Below are 26,983 nucleotides of genomic sequence, written 5' to 3' on the forward strand. Positions count from 1 at the left end.
GACACAGTCCTGTTTTACAGATGGTCAAACTGAAACTTAGAGAGGTAGGGTATTTCACCCTCCATCACACAGCAAATAAGGGGCCAAGCTAGAAATCAAGCCACTGTCTGTCTCACTCTAAAATCTGATATCTTTCTTCTAGGCTATGCCGTCTCCTAACTCCACCCGTCTTCTGCTGTTCCCTGTGAACAACTCTTCTGTGGTCCAGCTGGCCCCTCTACCCTCTGACGCTGACCCGTCTACTCAATTTCCTTTTTCGCCAGTCAATGCTCTTCTCCCAAAAGGCATTTTTGGAACCTCTCACATGCATTCAGGGGAAATTATCTTCCAATCTGCAGTCTCATAGATCCTGAGATGTCAGCATCACTGATATTCCAAGTATCTTTCCTTCTTTCTATGTAAGTTTCTCTCTTCCCTAGCTCTGTTCATTATACATAATCCATGCACATAGCAGGGGATTATCAGTTGGGCACGACAAAACAAAATATATTCTCTACATGAGTGGCTCTCACCTAGGGGCCATTTTGTCTGCTCAGGGAACATTCAACAGTGTCTGAAGACATTTCTGATTGTTACAACTGGAGGCAGGGATACTATTGGCATCCAGTGGGTAGAACCCAGGGATGCTGCTACACATCCTGCAATGCACAGGACCACCCCCCACAACAAGGAATGCTCTAGTCCAAAATGTCAGTCATGCACAATTGTTAAGCCCTGATCTACACGGATAAGCTACACTTAAATTTGCAACTAGACCTTTTAACTTTTCATTTTAGAGCCTGAACTGTGCATCTTAATCTTAGATTCCAGAGATACCTGAAGCCCTTGGCCTTTTTTAAGCCAGCAGGCACATCTTTATTCTGTGGACACTTGATGGTGTGAACACAGCAGGCTGCCAAGATATGCAAAGAGGCTTTTTTTTTTTTTTTTTGAGAAAGAGTCTCGCTTTGTCACCCAGGCTGGAGTGTGGTGGCACTATCTTGGCTCACTGCAACCTCCACCTCCCAGGATCAAGCAATTTTCATGCCTCAGCCTCCCAAGTAGCTGGGATTACAGGTACATGACACCACACCCAGATAATTTTTGTATTTTTAGTAGAGGTAGGTTTTCACCATGTTGGCCAGGCTGGTCTCAAACTTCTGACCTCAAGTGATCCACCTTCCTCAGCCTCCCAAACTGCTGGGATTACAGGCATGAGCCACCACACCCAGCCTCAGCATCTCTTATAGACAGTGTGGTCTGGTGAGGTTTAGAGTATTATCATAATCATCCTTCCTGTTTTCAATTCCCAAGTCTGCCACTTTCTAGTCATCTCCTTGGATGATTTACTTAATCTTTTTGAATCTTAGTTTCCTCATCTGTCACATGGGTATTACATACGTAAAAATGATAATCCAAGGAAAGCACATGGCACTCTACTTTGCTCAGGGGGAACATTAGCTACTCCTTTATTTATGTCACGAGAAGCAATGGAGACTTATCATATAATTATAAATGTGAGTTATTTCATTTTTGACAAATGCACTGGCCATTATTATTTGAACTTTGACTAATCCACAGCTATATGCATCTGCTTTTGTGTAAAAGAGCATTGCCCCAAGCACAGAGCTGCAGACGCAGGGAAGGGAGGGCGTGTTCTGGCCAAGGTGAGATGCTTGGCCCAGAAAGAGCTTAAAGTGCATGCATATGGGAGAGCAAGGTCAGTGGAGCTCAGTCATAGGTTGAGGACAGGTTACAAAAGGCCTGGCTGAGGAGTTGAAACTTGGTTCCTCAGGCATCAGAGATCAATGGAGACTTTCAGCACGGAAGTGGCCTATCAGGTCTGTCTTTTGGGAAGAACACTGTAACAGAACAGTGCAGGTTGCTCACTTCCTTCATTGTAAACCCAAACCATGGTTCTTCAAGTTCAAGTGCAATAACTTTGGAAGAACAAGGTATCAGTCATCTCAATTACCATCCATAGTACTATGAATGAGTGCCATCTTTCTGAAAAGCAGTTTATGCCTTAGATGTCTTAAAATATGCATGCCCTGGTATCCTGGAAATTCCACTTCTAGGACTCTATCCTGAGGAAATTATGAAAAAGGTACAAAATATTTATGTACAAGACAGCTCATTTTTAGCATTGTTTATAAGAGTGAAAAGTTGAAAGCCCAAAATGTTCAATAAAAATTAACTGGTTAAGTAAATTAAGATACAATGACTTACTATGCAGACATTAAAGCTACCTTATTGATGTGGAGAAACAGGTTGCAAAACAGTACACAGTGTGTGATACTTTTTTTTTTTTCAGTGGAAAATAACTTTATTGAGACCGCACCAGCTGCAAAATCTGCTCCTGGCATTAAGCTCCTTGTTCCTTTGCAATTCGGTCTTTCTTGAGTGGTCCCATGAATGTTTTCTTCTCTTCCATGGTCTGGAAGCGGCCATGGCCAAACTTGGAGGTGGTATCAATGAACTTAAGGTCAATCTTCTCCAGAGCTCGCCGCTTCGTCTGCACCAGCAAGGACTTGCGGAGGGTGAGCACCCGCTTCTTGGTTCCCACCACACAGACTTTCAGCTGGACAAAGTCATTGGTCACTTCACCGTAGTGGACAAAGCCACCCAGAGGGTTGATGCTCTTGTCAGACAGGTCCTAGTCAGTGGATGCATTGTTCTTGATCAGCGTGCCATCTTTGATAAGGTAGCCCTGGCCAATCTTAAACCGACACAAACAAACACATATCTACACACTTGTTTCTATGAGTTACAAATGTCTTTATGTTTCATCTATTTCTATTAATTTATCCTAAGGAATTAATACAGGCAGTAATGGCAATGTAAATACAGATGTGTGTATATGTACATAAATCCATATATATACACAGAAAATAGTATAGAAGAGTATATACCAAGGTATTAACGGAACATACTAAAAAATATGAGAGATTATTTTATTTTCTTCTTTTTGCTTTTCCAAATTTTCAGATATTTCTAACGGGAACATTTACAATATTCGTCACAGAAAATTTTTAATCTAAAAAAATAAAGAAAAGGAAAGTTCATCCCCTACAATTAAGCCCAAAAGAATTTTATGAAATTTCAGATCATGTTGCAATTTTTAACCATTAGAAGGCGATAGGCCATGCCATACTTTCAAAATTGTTGTCAATTTTTCTCAGATTTCATTCTATTTTAAATTTGGTGTATACTGAATTTCATAGATACTGAGCTACCAATATCTGTTCAGCTGCATTCTAAGTGATGTGAGGCTACAAGGAAAATGTCACCTATATGACTCCCTTCCTCAAATTACCTGTGGTCCATCTAGGATCAACAATACATGTGATAGAGAAACTAGGACTAATTCAAGGTCACTCCTGATAAAGTGTCAAATTATAAGAGAAAGCTGCTGAATTGTATAGAGGTTCAGAGAAAGAGAAAATGACTATATATCAGAACCGTCAGGAAAATCTTCACACACAAAATAGATGGAATCAAAGGCAGAAAGGCAGCAAGGATGAAGAGGTTTCAGATGCCACAAGCGGCCAGTGAAGCTAAAGCACTGAGTCCTTGCTGAAGGCTGCAGATAGTGGGCACAATTTGGAGAGGATTCTAAACACTGAGTTCAGGAATTTGGACAATGAAGTCTTTGTAATAAGCTCAGGGTCTAAACGTAATGAAGAGATGGATGATATTAAAATATATGAAGAAGACATTTGATACGGTTTGGCTCTGTGTCCCACCAACTCTCATCTTAAACTATAATCTCCACATGTTGAGGGAAAGAGGTGATTGGATCATGGGGGTGGTTCCCCCATGCTGTTCTCATGACAATGAGTGAGTTCTTACGACATCTGTTAGTTTTTTTGTTTTTTTGTTTGTTTCGTTGTTTTTTGAGATGGAGTCTTGCTCTGCTGCCCAGGCTGGTGGCGCCATCTCTGCTCACTACAACCTGTGCCTCTTGGGTTCAAGCGATCCTCCTGCCTCAGCCTCCCAAGTAGCTGGGATTACAGGCACCTGTCACCACACTCGGCTAATTTTTTTTATTTTCAGTAAAGACAGGGTTTCACCATGTTGGCCAGGCTGGTCTTGAACTCCTGACCTTGTGATCCCAAAGTGCTGGGATTACAGGCATGAGGCACCACACCCGGCCCATCTGCTAGTTTTATAAGGGGCTCTTCCCCCTTCTTTCTTCTCTCACTCTGTCTCACCTGCAGCTCCCCGTCTGCCATGATTTTAAGTTTCCTGAGGCCTCCCCAGCCATGCAGAACAGTGAGTCAATTAAACCTCTTCCCTTTATAAATTACCCAGTCTCGGGTAATATCTTTATAGCAGTGTGAAAGTGGATTAATAAAACATTGATAACTCAAGGATGAATTGCCTAGAAACTACCTGGAAAAAGCAAATAAATACAAAGAGGAAGAACATAATAAGCTCTTTTAAACAAGTCCCCAAAACCTACCCTAAAAATACATTTTTGGAAACATATATTAGAAAAGGGATAATAGTGACTTCTTCAGCAGGAAGCAGGCTTTACAAATCCCAAGGAAGTGGCAGGAGATAAATGGAGATAAGGAAAGGAGAGCTCATATTGACAAATGGTGGTTGAGAAATTGGGATGAAACCCCCAGTAGGGAAAGCTTGTTTCAGTCCCCAAAGTGGGAGTTCTGTAATGAGTGAAATTCATTACCTTAAACTTTGGGCTATGATGTGTAATTGTTAACCTCTGTTGCTTTGGTTCAAGGTTCCTTTCAGTGAAATATATTGTTTGCCATCAAAGCCTGATGTGGATTAGGAGCTGAGCATGTGCCCTCCCTCTTAGGTTATATTAATATGCCAAAATCAATAATATGCCATAGCTTTCAAAAGTAGTAATAAAACACCCTAAAATATTCCCAGAATATGTCTATAAATTATTTGTTCAATGTACTTATGTTAAAAAGGTTGTCAGTTACAATGCTCTGGAAGACTCTAAAATTACAAGCCACCATATTTGTATTTGATAAAGCTCTTGCTGTTTTGGGTCAGAGAAGGTTATGCTGTGGGAAAAAAATCATTATTTTCCTTAATAAATAAATTACTTGGCTATATTTCATGTATCACTCAGGCCAGCCAGTATTGAAGGTTTAAATAATAAATAACAAATAGCTCCATTCATTTATTAATCATAATGCATCACTTGTATGTGAGTATGTATGTGTGGGTGTGTATGTGTGCTTATGTGTGAGTGTCTTGAGTATATGAGATTTCTTTTAGACTCTTGTGGGTGACACTAAACATTAGTCATCTGAAAGAACGAAAAGCCCCGCCTCTGGAATCATTAATGTTGTCTCAGGTTAAGGAAATCACCTAGTGCTGACAGATCTTTTCACTGGGGCAGTGCCTGGCACTGAGGACTGTGCTGGGGTAAAGTTCTTGAAAGGCCCAGAACCATGCATTTAAACTGTGAATCATTAAAGAGCTCTCCTTACTATTAACTCTTCTCAATGGAGCACTGAGATAGCTCAGTTCCAAGGAGAAAGCAACGGGAAAAGAAGATAATCAGACTCTCTCCAAAACTCTCTTCTTTTATTCAGTAAAAGAAGAAAGAAGGTTAGCCATGTCTACTTCAGGAAGTTTCTGTCACCATGAGCCCTTGGTTAATTAACCAATCTCACAGATGTATCAGCCTCCACCATATTGCCACAAAGCAACCCTCACCTTACTTACAAGGCCTCTTCAATTTGAGGCAGACAGAGGCAGGGTACCCATTTCCACAAAAAGCCAACTAAGAAATATATTGCACTACATTCCATCCCCCAAGGAATACCTGGACCAAGGAAACAGCTGGACCTTACAATGAGTTACTGTTGGCACGAGGCCAGAGCAAAAGCAATCAGCCTTGCAGTGAATCCTGAAACAGATGGATCCCCTCTGTTTGTCCTTCCCTTCTCCACACCTAGGGCAAGCACAGGGCTTAGCAGGAACTCTGGAGACATGTGCATATATTTAAAAGGACATAAGTCTCAAACTACCCTTTTATCATAAATTGCATACTTTTTTTTCTACATAATTTGATTCTAGGGCAAAAGATCTTTCACCTCTGAAAATACATATGAAAAATCTGCCTGCCCCAGTGACCTAGCTAATGCAGCCCTAGAATGTTGGGTGGGAGAGTCAGGCTCTGCCCATTGTGTGGGGTCAGTTGCTGACTCCTTTGCACTCTGGGCAAATCGCTTCTCATTCTTTGGTCCCTTCTTTATGTGACCCTCACCACTGAACAGCAACACGGAGCAGGGCACAGCAGGCTGCCACACCATGAGCCTTGTTTAAAAAACAGGGTCAGCTCCTTGCTGTGAACAGATTTTCCTCTGTAGAAACAGGTTCATGTTTATCTTTCAAGTTCCAGCAGCAAACTCGGGATCGCCAACATGTGCCGCCCAGCTGCTGCAGTGCCTGATTTATGAACAAATCTGCATATAATTGTGTTGGTTCTTTTTTTTGTCCCTGGCCAATTTTTTTTTCTTTAAATAAAATGGCTTAGTCCAGGCTGCATAAAGACCCAATTCTAAAGCCATATAATTTTATGGATGGGGGTGGGGGCAGGAATCAGGGGGAGTTCTTTTGTATGGCACCTGAACTCATTAAAATCCTAAATTCCATAATTTTACACTACCATGTGCCACAACTGAACAGCCTAATTGCTTACCGTCTTTATGAGAACCACGAATGGAGCAGGAAAACCAGGGAACAGGTGGGAAGGCCACACTGGGGTTTGGGGCCAAGCCCTGTCAAGAGATGGCGACCAGAATATAACCGAATGACTTGGGATTGTCAGGCTCTTTTCTCTTCACCAAGGCCTAGATGTTGCCAAGAGTCAGTGGCAGTGTGAGGCATGTGTCAAAGTCAAGAGATTCCTAAAATTAGACATCTCTTTGTGGTAACCATACAGTTGGGATTTTTTTTAAAGATAGGGCACTAAAAGATGAGGTAAGAATCTGTGGTTAACAACCTTATCTCTGCCTATGAATTGACAGGTTCCTGAACACAAATAAAGGTTGTGTCTCACTTACCAAAAAAAAAAAAAAAAGGTGTTCTGGATGCCAAGAGGTCAAGTTCCTTCCTTTGCCCCTCATGACAGGGTCTGGTTATTTGGGAGTCACAGGAAAATTCTTTAGCACCTATTCTACAGTCAACAAAAACAACTGATTGACTGAAATGACTGTTGTTTTCAGTATCTTGGCTGATTATCTTGCTTTCTTCACATGGGAAACCAGCCTCTTTGAAGAAGGTGTTATAGTGTGGGGATTGCAGAATGGAGCCTAGAAATGTGCAACAAGAAAGAAGTTTCCGCCTCCTTTCTTCCCGTACATGCCAGTAGCAAAGACTAGACCAGTCAAGCCACAGTTGTCAGGTCGCATTCTCAAGACTAGATAACCAAGCTGCTTGTTTCCTTCCCTACAAAAAATCATATTTCCAAAATTCAGCAATTCATTCACTTCACAAGAAGCCTCACTTCTGAAAATTCAGGGTGCCAGTGTTAGACCATAAGCCTAGATAACCATGAAATAAGAGAAGACCAAGTGGATGAGATCCAGAAATCTAGTAAATCAAAAGGAGTTGGAAGATACTAAAGAATCAGGGAAGCTGGAAAGTCCATATGGGTTAGCAGTGGAAACCATGAGTGTGAGTTATTCAGAACCAGGCGCAAAGTCTAATAATATGAAGTAGGCATAAGTGTTGAGTGGAGCTGATGGATGGATGGGAAGTCAGTGAGTTAGGAAGACAACAGTTGAGATTTGATCTCAGGGAAGAGAGTTCTAGAGTTAGAAAGGATAAAGGGGTAACCCTGGGCACCCTGATGATCACAATCAGAAGTTGCTGAGTACACTGTCGATGAGTGCTGTCCCCTAACTAAGGAACAAGGAACCTTACCAGAAATCTGGTAAGGCCTAAAATAATGAACAAGTCCATTCCCTAAGAACTGTTCAGAGAGAGCTCCTAGACCTGGCCAACACTTTGGCCACTCAGCATATTTCCAAAAAGTACTGCCAACTTCTTTAGAAAATGTGCAGAAATGGCTCCTTCTCTCTTAATCAGAGGGACAGGATGTTTCAGCTTAATCCTCTGCAGGAGCCTGGGATCACATACCAAGAACATGGTGTCTTGTGTTAGGAATTCACTGACACAGAGCCCAGATAGATGTCTTTTGTGCCAGGCACAGTCTATGGGAAAACAGAGGTCTCTTATTTAGGCTCAGTAATTACAGAGTGAGTCTGATATAAGAGAAGGAACACTGGACAAGGAGTCCTGCTTCCAGCTTTGCTGATTCCAAAAATAGACCAAAAATACCAAGTAGAAGAATTCATTTTCATTCGCCTACTTTCCCCACTTTCTCCTCTCTTCATTGTTCTCAGAAACTGTTTCCAGGTGCCTCTCTCACTGAGCACCCCAGACATTTCTCACCATTGACCAGCTCACAACTACATAAGCACTTACTTAACATTAAACACCTGGCATTCACCGTGTCCTCCAATCATAATGACAACCTGCTGAGCCAGACATCATAATTATTCCCACTTAGCAGATGAGGAAACTGAGGCAAAATTACTAATTTGATTCAAATTAACTTTATGGATGCTAGTTTTTTCACAGCTGGTCCCCTGCCTGCCTTACTTGCTCTTTATCCTTAAGGATCTCCTAATTCCTAAAAGCTGCCTCTTAGGCCTAACAGGCTTCTATTCATCCAGCTGAGTACTCAAAGCTTGTCCTTTTCTGTAGAATGGTAATGAATGTGAAAGTACTTAAGAAACCATAATGAATCATACAAATGTGAAGTCGTGTGTGTGTGTGGTGTGTGTGTGTGTGTGTGTGTGTGTTGCATTCATTTCTGCTTCTTTCTGGTTTACTTTATATTCTCCCTGGATGCATTCACCTGAAATTCAGACTCCCTAACTGGACTATTGTCTACCTCCTAGGCTAGCTGCCATACATCTGCAATATGCCTTCAGCCCTTGTTCCTTTTATATATGGAAATGATCTAAGGCCACTTCTGTGCTAGACCCAAGAGTGATGGTGCAGCCTTGCTGATAGAAATGCTTTAGGAAGCACCTTCTCCCCCTACTCCCCAGAATCCTATGGCTCTCTCATTTGCCTCTATTTGCCTCCCAATGATTCTTATTGACCTTCAAATTGGCCCCATATGTACTCCTTTAAAGCTTAAAATAGTCTTTCTTGTCATCTCCTTGTATCATCAGCAAGAACTTTCTCTTGGGTTCAAAGAAAATAGCCACCTATTTGAGCATTCACTATATTATATTCCTGGCACTGGGCTAAGCATCTTACTTTCATTAAATTATCTCATTTAATTCTCTGTAAGATATATAAAAATGTCATCTCAATTTAATGAATAGTAGAACTGAGGTTAGAAATGTGCCCAAGATCACATGAGCTAAGAGATTTAAATGAGATCTTATGTGTGTCTTCTAAAACTTGTGCTCTTAACAGGTATGCTATATTCTACAATAAGAGAGATTTTGTTTTCTTTATTCTCTGAAAAGAATGAAAGCTTTACAACTTTTCCTGATTCACCAGATTCTCCTGTAATCACCGACAGATTCCTGACTCCCAGGTCAGGCACATTCCCACCAGAGGACCACACGCAGAGCAGGTTGTCTGTGCCCACCCTTTGTGGCACCTGGCAACTTGATTTAATGTCCTGCAAAATCTAACTGTTCCCTCATCACCAACCCATGCACATTCACACACAGCCATTGTCAGAGATTACAGAATGGGAAGTTACTTTAGTACACCTCAAAGATGGGGACTGTATGCAAGTTGATCTTCTGCATAAAGGGGAAGTCAGGTTAGAGATTTTTTTTTTTCATTCAATAGGACTCATCTGCTTTCTGGATAGAGAGATCCAATACTGAGAACCTAGTGTTTCCCATTCTAGACTCATGTGCCTCTTTCAATACTCCTGCCCATCAGTATGTTCCCTCTGGAGTAGAAAGCATTTGAATAAATCCACTCATGTTAGAGAAATGATCTACAGTATTTGCATTTAAGAGTTTGTTTCCATTCAATTAACACTTGAGCAGGTATTCTGAAGTCTAACCTCCTTGATTAAAACCCCTGCTTCATCAATTTGTTTTAACCTCTCTAAGCCTCAGTTTCTTTCATTGTCACAAGTATCAAATGAAATAATTCAAGTAAATTGTTTAGCCAAGTGCCTGGCTAGGTCAATGGGTTTTCAGATTTTAGCATACATCAGAATCACCTGGAGAGCTTGTTAAAACACAAATGGATGGCCGCACCCGAGAGTTTCAGATTCAGTGGGTCTGGGAGGAAGCCCAAGGCTAACAAATCCCCAGGTGATGCTGGTGCTCCTGGTTCGGAGGCCACACAGTGAGGCCACTGGACTAGGAAGCTCATATAATTTATCATCCAAACTGGAGCCCACGCGAGAGTGAAAAGGAGCACTACTAACCATTACAACACCTGTAAACCAGGAGCCCCCAGGCCAAACAGAACAGGTGCCTACCCTCCCTATGGTCTTTCACTCCCCACACAGCTGTGGTCATCCGTCTGCCTGCCCCAAAAGTGAGAATACTGAAATTACTGGGAGAACACAGACTGGCCTCCATAGGTAGATGAGAGGAACACCCAGATGCGAAACCAAAACAAAATAAGAATAATAAAACCATACAAAGCAGGCCAAGGAGTAAGGGAAAGTGATCATGGATGGCAGGCCTGCACTTCTTCAGTTTTTCTGTCACAGCCAAAGGAAAAAATTATGGGAAATTAAAGGGAAGAGAAGCGAGAGAAGAAATGAAATTTATCTTTTCCTAGCCCTGCTAAAGGGCACCTGGGTTCATGATGGAGTTCCTGCGATGGGGCCACATTGCTAAAGGGCACCTGGGTTCATGATGGAGTTTCTGCGATGGGGCCACATTGCTGGGAAGGTATGTTTGTTGTCCTGTCTCTGCAGGTAGGTGGAAAACCTATGTCCTGAAGATAGGGGAGAGTCTCAGTCAAAGTCAACTGCCCACAAATGTTCTCCCTCTTTTGGAGAAGGGAGTTCAGGAAAGAAATGAATATGTAAAAAAGAGGAAGGGATGGAGTGGTGTGAATTAGTGAAGAGGATGCAAAAAATCTTGTATGTTTTCCATAGAAAACAGATTTTTTGACCCTACATATGAAATACCATTGTCTTGCATGTGGGTTAGGCCAATCACATTTTATAAAACAAACAAGGAAAAGAAACAAGCCCAGAGCTGTGAAACAGATTCTCTCAAGAGGCCCCTGCCATTGCCAGTATGTCGGTGGCAGAAATCTCAGCATATCACCATTTAAGGGACCATGAAACCGCTGAGTGAGGAACAGTTCGTTTCCTGGCTCTCTTTATTACAATTCCTTCTAATTTAAAATTTATAATGAATGCAAACAATAATCAGTTGGTAAATACTGTTTTTAAGTTCACTAGAGCTTTGCCGAGATATTCCTTCTAGGTAACAAGTATGTGCCTCATTACTCTCTCATTAGCAAGATAGAAATAAAGATGCAAAAAAAAAAAGGAAGAAAAAAAAAAAAAAACACCACCCTCTCCAGAGATATTGTAGGAGTCTAATTGCCTGCAAGGAATTCTTAATAATGTTTACTAATGCCTTTTCAGCCTTGCCAATTTTATAATGCTCATTCCAGATTCCAGGTGTGACGTCTGTGGTCCCTGCTGTGATCTTAGTGAGTTCAGACACCTAGAAGAGTGGCTTTGGAGAGTTTTTAGCCCCATCTTATGTCCCCAGAATGCAATGACATCCACTGGGACTTTAGATAGCAAATTTGAAGCTCTAGCATTTTTATTTAAAATTAAATTTCTACTTGGACAAGTCCTGCCATTTACCTAACAAATCACAACAAAATCTCAGCCTGGCTTGTTGAGAGCAAGGCCACAAGAGTGAACCTTTTGACAGACACTGCAAAAAGGAAAAGACGTGTTTCCCCTTATCTCTCAGAAACTCTGGTTAGGGAAGTTTATTCTCCTAACTGAAACATCGATCTTTTGTTTGTAATCCTCTTTGGTGTTCTGGAAATCTAAAAACAAATGAAAATATTTTACAGAAATAAAGAGTTTATACCAAATATTAGCTTCTTCAATCTTACCACTGGTTAAAGCAAAACATGGCAGGAAAGCTCAATAAAAACTTGTGGCAGTTGGATATCGAGAAGCAAGTGTCATTTATCTTCTAAACAATCAATTGAATTACTTAGGAATAATATTTGGGAAATAACTCATTGGCCCTTTGCATGTTAAGAAACAAAGGCGGCAGGGCACGGTGGCTCACGCCTGTAATCCCAGCACTTTGGGAGGCTGAGGCAGGCAGATCACAAGGTCAGGAGAGCGAGACGATCTTGGCCAATATGGTGAAACCCCATCTCTACTAAAAATACAAAAAAAAATCAGCCAGGCATGGTGGCATGAGCCTGCAGCCCCAGCTACTCAGGAGGCTGAGTCAGGGCAATCAGTTGAACCTGGGAGGCAGAGGTTGCAGTGAGTTGAGATCACGCCACTGCACTCTAGTCTGGCAACAGGGTGAGACTCTGTCTCAAAAACAAAAGAAAGAAAGAAAGAAAGGCAGGGAAACTGAAAATTCACTGCAGGTTAGAGACCATATCCACTAGAGGTTTGATTTCTCCATTCCCTCCCAGCCAAGCCCTACTCCTTCTGAGTCGCCTTTCTGCCTCCTTCTCCTGTCCTCTAAGCGGTTGAGTTCCTTAAGCCTAAAGCATCATGACTGAGTTGTCTTTCATCTGGGGAGTGAGTTTTAAAGATATGCAAATTAGAAATGGACTTACTCTGTTTTATTTATGCTGGTAACCTCTTTCTCTTTTAGTTTTATAGTGAGAAGGAGGAAAGGGGGAGGGGTGTCCTAACTCCATCAAAATTTCTTGCAGTTCTAATGTTTAAGAGAACTTTTGGAACTGACTTGTTTGCAATAGTCTGCTGTTGATTACACAGGGAAACCAAGCAGAGAACTGTGAACAAGTTCTCCCACCAGGTTCATAAAATAAGACTGAAAAAGATAAAAGAAGCCATAATTTCAAAACCACCTAGATAAAAATCAGGCACTGTGCCCAGATTTGGGGCCCATTCCCTAAACAGGTCAAAGCCTCCAAAAGGCAAGCAAAAGATCCTTTTAGCCTGGGTCAGTGGAAGAGACTTGTGCTGGGGTTCAGGGTTCTGGGTCCTGCCATCAACTAGCTGTGTGATCTTAGGCAAGGTGTTTGACCTCTCTGAGCTTTGCTTTTAGTATCTTTACAATGAAATGGTTTAAGTTGAGGGTGGGTAAGACCTGATGGTTGGGCTTGAACCCCGGCTCTACCACTTACTGGATACATAACCTTGGGCAAGTTAATTAACCTGAGTGTGGCTCAATCTCCTGACTTGTAAACTAGGGATCACTATACTACTTACTTCACAGGGCTATTGTAAGAAAGGAAAAATAATACATATAAAAAACTAGAATGATGCCTGAATGATGATACTTAATAGACATTGGATGCATCTGCTGTTAAATACTCTGGCTGTAACTCACTGAAACTAACAGGCACAGGAAAGACACGGCAGTTATGTGAGCTGACTCTGAGAAACAGCCTCCTGATGTCTTGATGACTGAGCCTCGTCACTGATTCAGTCCTCCAGGGAACTCAGAATCCTGACCCCTGCCTCCATGAAGAGGTATTTTTATCTGTTCCTCTTAAAAAACATACCTACAGGACACTGAAGTTTAAATTCCAGGTTCCCAAACCACACTTGGCAAACACCAACTCCTGCCCTGGTTTAGCTGCCCTCAAAGGCTCTCTGCGTGCGTCTCTCATGGGGAAATCTCTAGTTATAAACTTTCTTTTACAATTTGTTAGCTGTTTAACCTTGACAAAGATGTTCAACTTCTTTGCTAATTTCTTTTCTAGGGAAAAGAAAATTATAATGTCAGTATCTTGCATGACTCTACAGATGAACAAATGAGAAGATAAGGAAATGTTCACAGCTACCATTCATTGAGCCACTATTATGTACCAGGCAACATACTAGACATTTTACATATATCATTTCAATTCAGTAATCCTCACAAGAATCTTAAGAGGTAAGAAGTAAATAGCACCATCCCTTGACAGGGGATCAGACTTCAAAGTCATTCTTGAATCTTTGCTCTTACATTCCACACCAATCCATAAGCAAGTCTTCTTGTCTCTACCTTCAAAAACTAGCTCCAACTCACTTCTCACCAAATCTACCTCCACCACTCTAGCCCTCGAACCTGCCTGGACCACTGCAATAGCCTGCTAGCTAGTGTCCTTGACCTCCAGTGTCATTGCTGTCTCTGCAGCAACCAGCACAGCCCCCTTCAGAACATTAGCAGGGCCATTGCTCTTCCCTGTCAAAAGCCCCCAGTGGCTCTCCACCACACAGAACAAAACCCAGTTTTAACCATAGCCAACCGGCTGGCCTCTACCAACCTTTACAAAGTTTGGAACAAGAGTTCAAACTAAGCTCCATGTACTAAATTTGTTTAAGTTTTAAATCAGAAAAACAAACTTTAAAAAATATTTTCTGTTTACTTGATAAATATAGAAAATGGTGAAGCCTACAAATATATGTACATCCATGGCTCTTATAAGACAAAAAGTATAAATCTATGGTTTTAAATGCCTGAAAGTTGGCAAAATATCAGATTATTCCATTGAATAATTATTATGCATGTTTGTGTGTTTTGTTGATGGGCTAGCAAAGCTTGGATAAATGATAAGTATGTAGATAATGCAAATTATCATTCATCCAAATTTTTTATTTTAGCAAGACTTTCACATAATTTGTCCTTTTGACAATAATCATCCAAACGACTAAAAATTAACTGTATTCAAATTACTCAATATTAAAATTAATTTTTATCAAAAATTCTAATAACTGCACAAAATCAAAACACTTAAAATTATTTTTCCTGTTTGTAAAAATGCTATTTTATTCTAAAATATTAATTTTATCTATTAAAATTGAAACAAAAGGCTAATTATATTAACGAATGCCAATATTTTCTTTTTTTTTTTTTTTTTTTTTTTTTTTGAGACGGAGTCTGGCTCTGCCGCCCAGGCTGGAGTGCAGTGGCCGGATCTCAGCTCACTGCAAGCTCCGCCTCCCGGGTTCACGCCATTCTCCTGCCTCAGCCTCCCAAGTAGCTGGGACTACAGGCGCCCGCCACCTCGCCCGGCTAATTTTTTTTGTATTTTTTAGTAGAGACGGGGTTTCACCGTGTTAGCCAGGATGGTCTCGATCTCCTGACCTCGTGATCCGCCCGTCTCGGCCTCCCAAAGTGCTGGGATTACAGGCTTGAGCCACCGCGCCCGGCCGAATGCCAATATTTTCAATCAAATTATTTAAATAAAGCTGAAATGTCTCTACTTTTTAAAAATCTAATTAAATCACATTAAAATATTTTTATAAAAATAAAACTACTCATAATTCTAACTTGAAAGAATATCTAGTTGCCAATATAAAGACTCAGTATCACACTTCATACTTTTTACCACTAGACCTAAATAAAAATGCATATACAAATTTAGGAGAAATGTCAATTTTTTACTAAAACATTTCTCAGCCACTATACGCAACTGAATTCATGAGCACTTTCAGAATCACCTTTTGGAAGATGAAGAGAAGCAAGAAAATGGATGATTGACACCACTAGAAACTAACAGTTTATTATGTAAAACTTTTTTGATATCTGAGAAGAATTATCAAATTATTTGTCTTTCCCTTTACCTAAATACTTCATCCACTCAAATCCTCCCCGCACTCTGAAGCTGTGTTAGTTTCCAGGGTCGGCAACAGCACAGCCCTCAATCAAACCTTGACAGTCTTTAGATGCAGTGGTCTTTAGTTTTGAGGACACAGGACAAGAGATGTGGAGAAATGTTCCTCTGGGGCCTGAACAGTGTTAGTCACAAGAACAGATGTTTAAGATTATGGGTTGCTCTATGTTAACACTGAGCTCTGAATCACAAATAATAGAGGCCCGTGTGTTTGTTAATAAATGTATGCTTTCTGTGATTAGAACCTTCTAAGGTTCTTGCCCAGACCTAAGGACAATACTGCCTACAATGTCCTGTATGACTTGGCTCTTGGGTACCTCTCCATCCTGTCTCCTGTCACCCTCTTCTTCTATCATGTCGATCCAATGAGATTTGCCTTATTGCAGTTTCTCAATCACAACTGCCCTGGTGAGCACATCAGGGGATCTGCTGGCTACTCCGTCTCAAATGTCTTTTAGATATTGGTGAGACTCACAGTCTTAGGACTTCATGTCTCTGCTCAGATGTCACCTTGCCGAAGAAGCCTCACCTGACTATATTCTCTAAAACAGTACCTTTATTATTTAATACTTGCTATTCCCTTGCCCTACTTCATTTTCATCTTCACTTGTCTACCTGACATTTAATATTGCCTGCTTTTCTCACCAGAATTTCCCACTTTTGTTAACAAAATGCTGTATAAGAGTAGAATAATAGAAATTGGAGACTCCAGCCAGGTATGATGGCTCACACCTGTAATCCCAGCACTTTGGGAGGCAGAGATAGGAGGATTTCTTGAGGTCAGGAGTTCAGGACCAACATAGAGAACAAAGCAAGACCCCCATCTCTACAAAAAAATTAAAAAATGAGCCAGGCATGGTTACTCACGCTTATAGTCCCACTTACTCAGGAGGCTGAGGTAGGAAAATGACTTGAGCCCAGGAGTTCGAGGTTACAGTGAGTCATGATTATGCCACTGCACTCCAGCAAGGGCAACAGAGTAAGAACCTATCTCCAAATTTAAAAAAGAAAAAAGGTGAAAGAGGAAGGGGAAGGGAAGGGACTGCCAAATTCACAAATAAAAATAAAAATATATATATTTTATAGGTAAAAGTAAAAAAATAAAAATAAAGGCTCTTTGAAATATCAAAAAAATGCAGTATAGTATAATCTTCATAAATGCTTTACATATGGGAAGCACTCAATAAATATTGCTTCCCCTTCCCTTTTTTTCACTGCATTGTCCTCTTCCTCTTCTTGCTTGGGGGTGGGGGTGGGTGCGGGTGGTGTTTTTAGACAAGATTCCTTAATCACTGTGAGGAAGCATTACTTGTAGTTTCTCAGAGACTTGAGATCAGCAGAGATGTACCAGTTGTGGGTCTGACCTGTTGTCCTCCAACAAGTGACAGAAGACAGAGGTGACTAATAGCATCTCAAAGTCATGGGAAGAGAGTAAATAACAATGGCTACAACTTCTTCTAACACCACTTGGCTTTTGCAAGTAATCCCTACTTTCGAAGGTTATCACTGTTGGATCTAGTTAAGTGATTCCCTGCATTCTTGTCCACACCCCTTTCTGTTGTCAGAAAATTGAGGTCAGCTCCCTTGCTGTCTACATTCCTCTTTTTCTTTTTCCTACCACTTATCAGAGCATTAACCATATGCCAAGCACTGTTCTTAGTACTTGCCATGCTTTGCCTCATTTAACCTTTACGCCAACCTGCAAGGCAGCTACCATTTTACAGATGAGGAAGACAGTATTCAAAAATAAATGTAAAACATTTTTCAAGTTTAGCTAGCACCAGAGCCGGTTTCTAATACAGTTTTGTTTCTCTCTGAAACCTGTGCTCTTAACCACTATGCCTTCTGCCTCCTCAAATTCATTTTGATTCTTCAGTTCAACCAGCAGTCACTGGGTACCTTCTAATGGAATGCTGTGGTGGGTGCTGTACGGAGGAATATTAAGACACAGTCCATGACCTTAAGTTGCTTTACTGTAAAAGAGAGGCAAGATTCTTACATAACAAACCAAAAACAAAAACTATGGTATATGAGTTTTTGACAATGGCATGGACAAAAAGTGCTTTAGGAATACAGAAAAAAAAAAGGAAAAATAACTGTGAACTTGACTCTAAAGAATATGGCAATACAACAGAATACTACTCTCTCTATAGGCAGAGATAACACATGTAGGCAATGTTTCCATTCATTTGTCCACTTACTGCACAATATGTACTGACGTCTCATCATGTGCCTGGCAATATGCTATGTGCTTGGCAGACTAAAATGAGTGCTTTACAGGAGAACATTAAATGCTCAGGAATAGGACAGACCTGGGGTCTATGAGGAATGGGAGGCTGCCTTCCTGGCTCCAGAGATCCCATTAGGAAAACAAAACAAACAAAAAAAAGTGTGTTCAGCATTCTTTCTTTACTTCCCAGAGTATAAGAACATTTTGTAATCAGGAACCACTAAGTGGACCCTGGAGAGCCTCCATTCAGTACCAGGTCAGATTTCAGTGGAGGCTTTTCCTTGTAACCCTCCTGGTGAGGCAAACTAGAATGGTCAAAGGAGCAAGTTTGAATCTTGGCTTCAGCACAGGAGCCCTACGTTCCTAGGCAAATGATTTAACCTCTGAGCAACATTTTCCTAAATTATAGAATATAGACGATCGTCCATACTTCACAGGGTTGTGGCAAGGATTAAATGAGGTAAGATGTATAAAAATGCTGGCAAATACCTGGAGCCCCAAAATTCACAGTACTTTTCCGTTCCCGATTTTCCTTACAAACTAGTTTCCTGCTTCACAAGCAAGGAAGTATAAGGAATTATGGTCTCATATTTTTTTAATGGTAACTAAATTCACCCACTCCTGCAGGGTGATTTCTACCATCTAGCTTCCTTTGCCAGGGCTCACCTTCCCTGAGCACCCCCCAAACACATTCCCCAGCCCACCTCCACCTCTTTCCACCTTCCTCCTGGATTCAGAGCTGCAGCTTCTCTACTCAGGGTAAGAATTCACACTGAGTGTCTTAGAGCTATTTAAGCTCATATAGCAAAATTATTATAACAGGGCAAGCCCCTGCTTTCCCCTGCAATAATCGGACACCTCATTGGGATAAATGACTTGGCCATCAGGTTTATAGTTTACCCATTTGGGAACTGGATTATTGCTTCATAAAACTGTGCTACATGGTACTATTATCATTTAATTATGTTCCATAAAGAAAAAAAAAATAAAGATCTTGCCTTTTCGCATACTACTTTCCAACATCACCCTCAGCTCTTTAAGTACCTGGATATTTCAGGAAGCTGACTCCTCCAGCACATTTCCTATTGGCAGATATCTCTGAGGGTAGAAGATCATTCTGTGCGGCATACTTTCCTCTTCTGGGCACTTCTTCTCCCAAGGATCGCTTGATCTCTATTTAACGTGCTGTTTCAAATCCCCCAGAAAATTGTGCTGGACTTTCTGACAACATTTTCCTTCCCAAAAGCATTATGTGTCTCATATTCCTTTATATACACCCTGTTCAATGCAAGAACTGAATTTCCCTATAGGGTGCATGATCATTTAAACGGTCACTATATTAGTTCATTTTCACACTGCTCTAAATTACTACTTGAGACTGAGTAATTTATAAAGAAAAGAGGTTTCACTGATTCACAGTTCCTAGTGGATGGGGAGGCCTCACGAAACCTACAATCATGGCAGAAGGCAAAGGGGAAACAAGGTACATCTTAGATGGCAGCAGGAGAGAGAAAGCAAGGGGGGAAACGCCACGCTTTAAATCAGCAGAGTCACCTGCAAAAGTTGTTCTTCCCTGTCTGTCAGTAAAAAATGCCAGTAGTCTTGAACATCATGATGTATTATAAAGAAAAATGCCAGTAATTCTCCCCTTGAAAGATAAATTCTTGGCCGGGCGCGGTGGCTCAAGCCTGTAATCCCAGCACTTTGGGAGGCCGAGACGGGCGGATCACGAGGTCAGGAGATCGAGACCATCCTGGCTAACACGGTGAAACTCCGTCTCTACTAAAGATACAAAAACTAGCCGGGTGAGGTGGCCGGCGCCTGTAGTCCCAGCTACTCGGGAGGCTGAGGCAGGAGAATGGCGTAAACCCGGGAGGCGGAGCTTGCAGTGAGCTGAGATCCGGCCACTGCACTCCAGTCCAGGCGACAGAGCGAGACTCCGCCTCAAAAAAAAAAAAAAAAAAAAAAAAAAGATAAATTCTTTGGGATTAATGTATTTCATCCGTTACAATGCAATTGCCTATATGTGGTGTCTGGGTAGGATGGAGTGAGTGGGACAGCAAATGAAATAGGATTTGCCTTGATTAGTAGAGAGGTTGGTTGGTGTTATACAGGGGTTATATACACTATCCTCTTCATTTTTGTATACATTTGAAGTCTGTAAAAAGCTGTTACCCTGGCAGGAGTCGTAGAGTTAGTTTCTTTTACATTTTATTATTAATTAATTTATCAGGCATGATAGGGTCCTTCAAGGAACAACGCAAGGAACACTGATGGGGAAGCAAAGATGGAATATACATACTCATCTTCCAATGATGGCCCTGTCCCAGTGCAGCTGTGGGTTACATCCCATGAAGCAGCTGGTAAAATGGGCCTCATGAGTAGAACTTTGGGGAACAAGGACATCAAGAAGGGCTTAAATAGGTGGAATAAGTGGGCCGTTTGAAGGAAGGACAGAGTTTGGATAAAGCTGTTTGAAGGAAGGACAGGGTTTAGATAAAGCTGGTTTCAGTTCTTGCATTGAGTGTCTGGAGTGCACAGAAAAGAGCACGAGACATAATGTTTCGGGGAAGGAAAGTTTTGCCATAAAGTCTAGAATATTCCAGAGGCAGGAAATGATGGAAGGTAGGGCATTGAGAATGAACACCAACTGTTTCCTGCCATGGCTTTCATCATCTTTGTAAAACACAAAGATGACCTTTCTTTGACCCTACTAAAATCCCTCTTCATCTTCGCATTGCACTCAGGAGAATGTCCCAACTTCCCAGCACCCTCTCTACGGCCCCACGTCTGGTACCCTCCCTCTCTCTGGCCTCAACTTGCTGTTTTCTCCTCGCTCTATTCTCCACCCACAAATGCCAGCAAATACGCTAACATTTTAATAATGATTCTCTCTGGGTCATCAGCTTATGGGTAATTTTTATATTTCTTTCTGCTTGTCTGTCAGTTTCTAAATTTTCTACCATGAACCAAGATTATGTTTTTAGTAATAATTTTTTTTAAAGAAACCTTGAAACTTGTGTGAGAGGAAGGGGTTTAAGGAGGCAAGTTTGTCAAGGATACTGGCGGCTTTAGAGAGGGCACTAAGATAAGAGCTAACAGCACAGGAACATTTGTTCCTACAGCAACAAATGGCCCAGGAGTGACAGAAGCCAGGGAAGTCCTGGGGACAGATTGAAAATTATGGGTGAAGTGGGGCAAGACTGAAAGAAAGGTAACATTTCATGTCTATTCTGCCAAAGAGCATCTGGAAACCAAAGGAAGAAACGGAGCAGTGGTTTGAGAGGGAGGCAGAGTTAAAGTACTTTTTTTGTTGCTTACATTTGATTTTGTTCGGTTTTCTAGCTTGAAGATATTTAAATGTGTTTGCAAGTTAAGCACACTGCTGACCAAAAGCACTCCCCTCTCTATATCTATATTGGTCTCTATCACATGTGACTTTGTAATTGTTGTCTGGGGGATGACTTTTCAGGGTTACAAAATGCTTTAAACAAACTTTGACCCATTTCCATGTATAAAAAGTAACTATAGATGAAAATATCATAAGGATGAAGGTGGTTGGAAAAGGTCCCTCTATTTAACAAAAAATGACTACGGTCTTACCTACTTCCAGCCTGCTTTATTATTTGTTTTTACTCTAACCCTAATTCCTTTCAGCTTCCAGACCTCTGTGTTGATGCTAATCTGTAACAGTGGTTCCCAGTGACCCTTGGAGTCTTTTCAGGATAGTTGACAATGATTTGATGAGTTAGGGGCTTGATAAATGTATATTTTCAAAGAGCATTTCCCAGAGGTCTTGAGGGTTGGAAAGGGTTAATTACATCATAAAGAGACTAAAGAAATCAATGTTGGTATCTTAAAGCTACATGGAATTCAAAGACTTAGCTAACCCAAATTCTACATTTAGAGGAATAAACTAGAGCCATGGGAGGTAAAAGATCTATTGAACAGCCTCCATAAATTGACGACTGAGCCAGGGTTCGGAACTCAGGCATTCAGATTCCCAACCCAGTGCTTTTTCCATAGGCAATCATATTTCTGGTAGTGATCCTGCCCAAGAGAAGCATCTCTTTCCTCCTTCCTCACCCCATAGGATTCCAAACTCCCTGGGGAAAATAGGCCTGAGAGAACGGTGGCGGTTTTTTGTTGTTGTTGTTTGTTTTTGTATTATATTTAGAGAAATCTTAAAAAAAAAAAAAAAAAAAAAAAACTTCCCCAATAACAATCAACAAGGCCCTAAGGAGAATAAATTTCCACCATTATTGGAACCAGAAATACTCCTTAGTGTTCTCTGCCTCAAGTCCATGTGTTATGTATACCAGTGAGACCTACATGCAAAAGGGAGCAAAAATGGGAGTGGACATTGCTTCAGTATTGTTTTTAGTGGTCTATTGGCCAACACAGCTGCTTGTGTGTGTGTTTGGGGTTTTTTCCCCAGAGATTTGGATTTCCTTGCAGCCAGATCTCATGCTTAGGTACAAGGAGTGGGTGAGAGAAGTACTGCCGTGTCCATCTGCCCACATGGACTGAGAAGTGGTCCCTTGCTGTGGGCAGGGGAAAGCCTGCCTAGGAAGATCTCCCACTTCTTTTCCTCAGTTCCCTGCAGCTATTCTGGGATGCATGCTCAGCTCCCCTGTGCATTGAGCTTGCTTCTTAGGAGCCAGCCTTCCATTAACTTCATAGTACCTTCTCTGATGACCGAGTGACATCATGGGGTAAAGATAGGCCATAAAACTGCACAGCTGGCTCCCAAGAAGCTGCCCTAAGCTCCAGAAGAACAGGGGATTTGCAAATCCTAAGGGGGATATGAACTTGATTCCATGGGTAGGGGATGTACCTTGGCTTTGTGCATTTTTTTCTTTTTAATTGGCCTTGTTATGACACAACCCAGACATCGAGTCACCAAGTAAAGTCAGCCTAAAAATAATGTTATGGAACTGCTGTCTTTTAAGGGGTGTTCTAATAAAGTTACCAGGGCTTCTGATGAGCAAATGCATTCTAACAATTAAGTTACCAGGGCTTCTAATGAGTTGGTCAGCACCTCAAGAGGAACATAGTTCTGAACTAATAAAAGGGACTTCAAAATGGGTTATCCCTGTTTCCCGCCACCTCGTCCCTCTCCTTTGTGAATACAACCAACTCTAAAGCCCACTGAATGGAGACTGTGCTCTGGATAAGAGTATGAACACTGAAAAGCTCAAATGTCAACCTGTGTCAGTCCGTCACAATATATATAAGCAGCATCAAGACTCCTAGGCATTGTTCTATCTGATTTTGAGGGACCTGGAACCAGGTACCAGCTTTACAGTAAATCAAGACCAATGATCAGAATATATTCAGTCATAGTGATTATAACCTTATACTGCCAATATATATAATTTAACATACATCCATCCCTTGGTATACACAGGGAATTGGTTCCAGGACCTTTGGTATATACCAAAATCAGTGCATACTCAAGTCCTGCATTTGGCCCTATGGAACCCAAATATAGCAAAAGTCAGCTCTCTCCATGGATGCGGGCTTTGCATTCTGTGAATACTGTATTTTTGACAAGTGTTCGGTTGAAAAAAATCTGCACATAAGTGGAACTGCACAGGTCAAACACTTGCTATTAAAGTGTTAATTGTAGTTCTATTATTTTCAGTAAATCACTTGATTCCCAAATTATATCTAATGTACGTATATGTCAATATGAACTGGGAAGCAACGTAGTATAGTGAATAAGATCATGGATTTCTGAGTTGGAAAGACAAGTATTGATTGACTTTTGTTAAGCCCATTAATTTCACTAAGACTTAGTTTTTTCAACTATAGAGTAAAAATATTCCCGATACTTACCTAACAAGATAGTGGAAAAATTAACATCATGTAAAAACCCTAAAAGAGTATTTACTCAATGAGTGTTAGCTCTCATTACATAACTAAACATGATTTTATTTTAAAACTTGATAAGGCCTTGTTTAAAAGTAAATTTATAAATCAAATAACGCTTTGACTGCATGATTTAAGTTTTAGTCTAGAAACTGGTCACAGTGGAAGAATATAAATGCAAAATATAGGCGTGTCACAGTGACTTACACCTGTAAACCCAGCACTTTGGGAGGCTGAGGCAGGTGGATCACTTGAGGTCAAGAGTTTGCGACCAGCCTGGCCAACATGGTGAAACCCCATTTCTACTAAAAATACGAAAATTATCCAGGCATGGTGGCGGGTGCCTGTAATCCCAGCTACTCAGGAGGCTGAGGCAGGAGAATCCCTTGAGCCCAGGAGGCAGAGGTTGCAGTGAGCTGAGATCGCACCATTGCACTCCAGCCTGGGCGACAGAGTGAGATGCTGTCTCCAACAAAAAAAAAAAAAGGTGAACTACAAATTACCCAACAATGACTGTGAGTACATCATTTCTGTAACATTCTAAATCTATACATCAAATCTATTCATCACTGTCTTTTTCTCCTTATTAAAAAAATGCAATGCCATGGTTTTCAAAACAAATCAACAAGGAGGGAGAAGAACTGAACACAGGAGGAGAACTAGACCCCAGGCCTGGCTCCACCCCTAGTTGATGATTTGATCATGTCACCTCCTCTATGTGAGATTTGGTTGCCTCTCTATAAAATAAGGGCTTTGAAATGCACCTGAAGGTCCCTTCCAGACCAAAGGCTCCAATGACTACTACTTCAGTGATTCAATAAAACTAATAAACAGCAGGAAAGGCCTAACTTCAGACAGTGATTCACTTCCTCCCTCCATCATGCAGATGACCACGTGCAAGATGACAAACAAGCATCCAGACAAACAAGGGCTGGGGTAAGGTGGGGTTGACTAACTCTGCAAAGCACTCTATTCAGTCTCCAGGATGGAAGTGCCCTGGGCTGAGTATATGAAAATAGCAGCCAGCCCCTCCAGCCCCAGGGGTGGGAACTTCCACAAACCTATCAAGAGGTGACCCATATCCTTTGGACACACGGAGTGTTGGCAACAAGAAAATCCTGTCTCTAATCCAGGCCACCAGGAAAACCTCATCAATATAAAAGTGTAAGCTTTTAGCTTGTCTCAACATCCTTATTCCTGGAAATAAAATTGGCATCAAAATGTGTTCAAACAGACTGCAGCCATGATGCATCCTTGAGTTTCCCCGATTCAATCCTCAGCCATACACAACAGCAACCATCACTAGTTAATCATAACACCAAGAAGCCTATGAGGTCTCAGAACCCTTCTGAATGCTCACTATTCAGATGGGCATTAGAATTAAAACCTACTTGTCATTGAGAATACAATTTTCAATTGGATATAAAATATAAGACATAAATATATATTGATATCAATTATGTTTTCTAAATGATGCTGAAATGCTAAATCTCTGGGTGGTGGGATCATGGGTCATTATTATTTCCATTACAGTGGGTTTATATGACTTTCATATTCAGAGAAAAAATAATTTTAAGTGAGTTTAACCAAAACAAAAAAAATCACCTTGATTGCTTTTTGAAACTGTTTCAGAAAAACTACCAAGCTTGTCCACTTATTTGGGAGAATAGTTTGGATGAATGAGACTAGTTTGGATTTCTGCTTTGCTCCTTTAAAATATTATGTCTATGACAGTTTAAATCAAAAGGCAATGTGACATGGTGAGAAAAACAGAAAGTCAGAAGGCATGAATTCTAATTCTGCTCCTTAACTAGCTTTAAGGAGGTGAGCAAGTCAGAGGTCCTCTGGGCCTCTGAGTGTAGGACTGGAATCAGATTGTCTACATCCAAATCCTGCCTTCCCTGCTTTCTAGCTGTGTGCCTTCACACCAGTGACTTCACCTCTCTGAGTCTTAGTTGCCAGTTCAGAAATTGGGACCTTAATTTGTCCCTGCCTCTTGGGACTGCTGTGAAGATGAAACAAGACAGCCTATGTAGGCCTTTAGCGTCACACCTGGCACTTTGAAAGTGCTCAGGGAGCATTGCTGGCAGCATCAAGATGATATTTTCTGTCCCAAAGCAGAGGAAAACCAGGAAGTTCTTGAGGGACCTTCTCGTCTTTGCTCTCCAATGCTTTCCCAGAAACCAAGCCAGTCCTCCCCACAGAAGCTCAGACTCTCCCCATGCCTGGCGTTTGGCTTCCCCTTGACATTCATTTAGTTCCCACCATTCCTCCCAACCAGCCTCAAAGACCTCTAAGGCCACCCTGGGGAGCAGGAAGGGGTAAAGGAAAGGACGTGGTTCCTGCTGCCATCCATGGAACATCAAGATGACCTCTCCTACCTTTCACAGACACGGTTTATGTGTGTGGCCCAAGACAAAGGGAACACTGTTGACTTTTCTGTGTGGGAGGCTATCTCTGATCCCCACAGTTTGTTTGATGAATTGTTTGGGTAGATAAAATATCCCTATCCCACTCTTCTCAACGCAGCCACCAGGAGCAGATTAACAAAAAACGTGCTGGACACATCGGAAAATGCAACCCTGCAAAAACAGTTCTTGAGGGAGAAAAACTTGTTTTGTCTCTTGCTGATAATTTTCCCACGCTCTGTGGCCAGTCTATGCTGGCCTGAGCTCAGGGTCCCTTCTCTCATTTGGAAGCATCAGGAGAACGCATAAAGACCCTACACACGGTTTGCAGTTAAAGCGGAAACCGATGGGAGACGGGTCCTGAACACCCACTGGGAATATAGAAGACTGACTCCCAGCCCCTGCAACCCATGAACCTGCATAGAAGAGATACAATAGGGATATAAACACAGGAAGATAGAGCTTAGAGAAAGTCAGCTAACACTCACAAAGTGCTGTGTAGCCTGGTAGTTAAAGGAATGGGCTTCGGAGTCAGACCTCAGTGCCCAACCTGGCAGAGTGCCTGCTCAGGCAGGTTATCTTGCCTAACCTCTGCTACACAGGCAAAGAAGAAAACTGACTCCACAAAGGTTGTTGTGGGGCT

General features: G+C 41.4%; 1 long non-coding RNA gene across 2 annotated transcripts; it reads right to left on the reverse strand.

The window, feature by feature from the left end:
- Positions 1-2,374: 2,374 nt before the first annotated feature.
- LOC117064567 lies at positions 2,375-21,735 on the reverse strand. 2 transcript variants are annotated; one of them, XR_004429536.1, is made up of 3 exons: positions 21,725-21,735; positions 9,073-9,084; positions 2,375-2,530 (listed from the first exon to the last, which is right to left on the reverse strand). It is a non-coding gene; the product is annotated as an uncharacterized LOC117064567 (long non-coding RNA). The 2 variants fall into 2 exon arrangements; XR_004429535.1 differs by lacking the exon at positions 9,073-9,084 and adding an exon at positions 19,428-19,429.
- Positions 21,736-26,983: the final 5,248 nt, after the last annotated feature.

Source organism: Trachypithecus francoisi, unplaced genomic scaffold, assembly GCF_009764315.1.
Source record: "Trachypithecus francoisi isolate TF-2019V2 unplaced genomic scaffold, Tfra_2.0 Lachesis_group2, whole genome shotgun sequence".
Classification (NCBI taxonomy): domain Eukaryota; kingdom Metazoa; phylum Chordata; class Mammalia; order Primates; family Cercopithecidae; genus Trachypithecus; species Trachypithecus francoisi.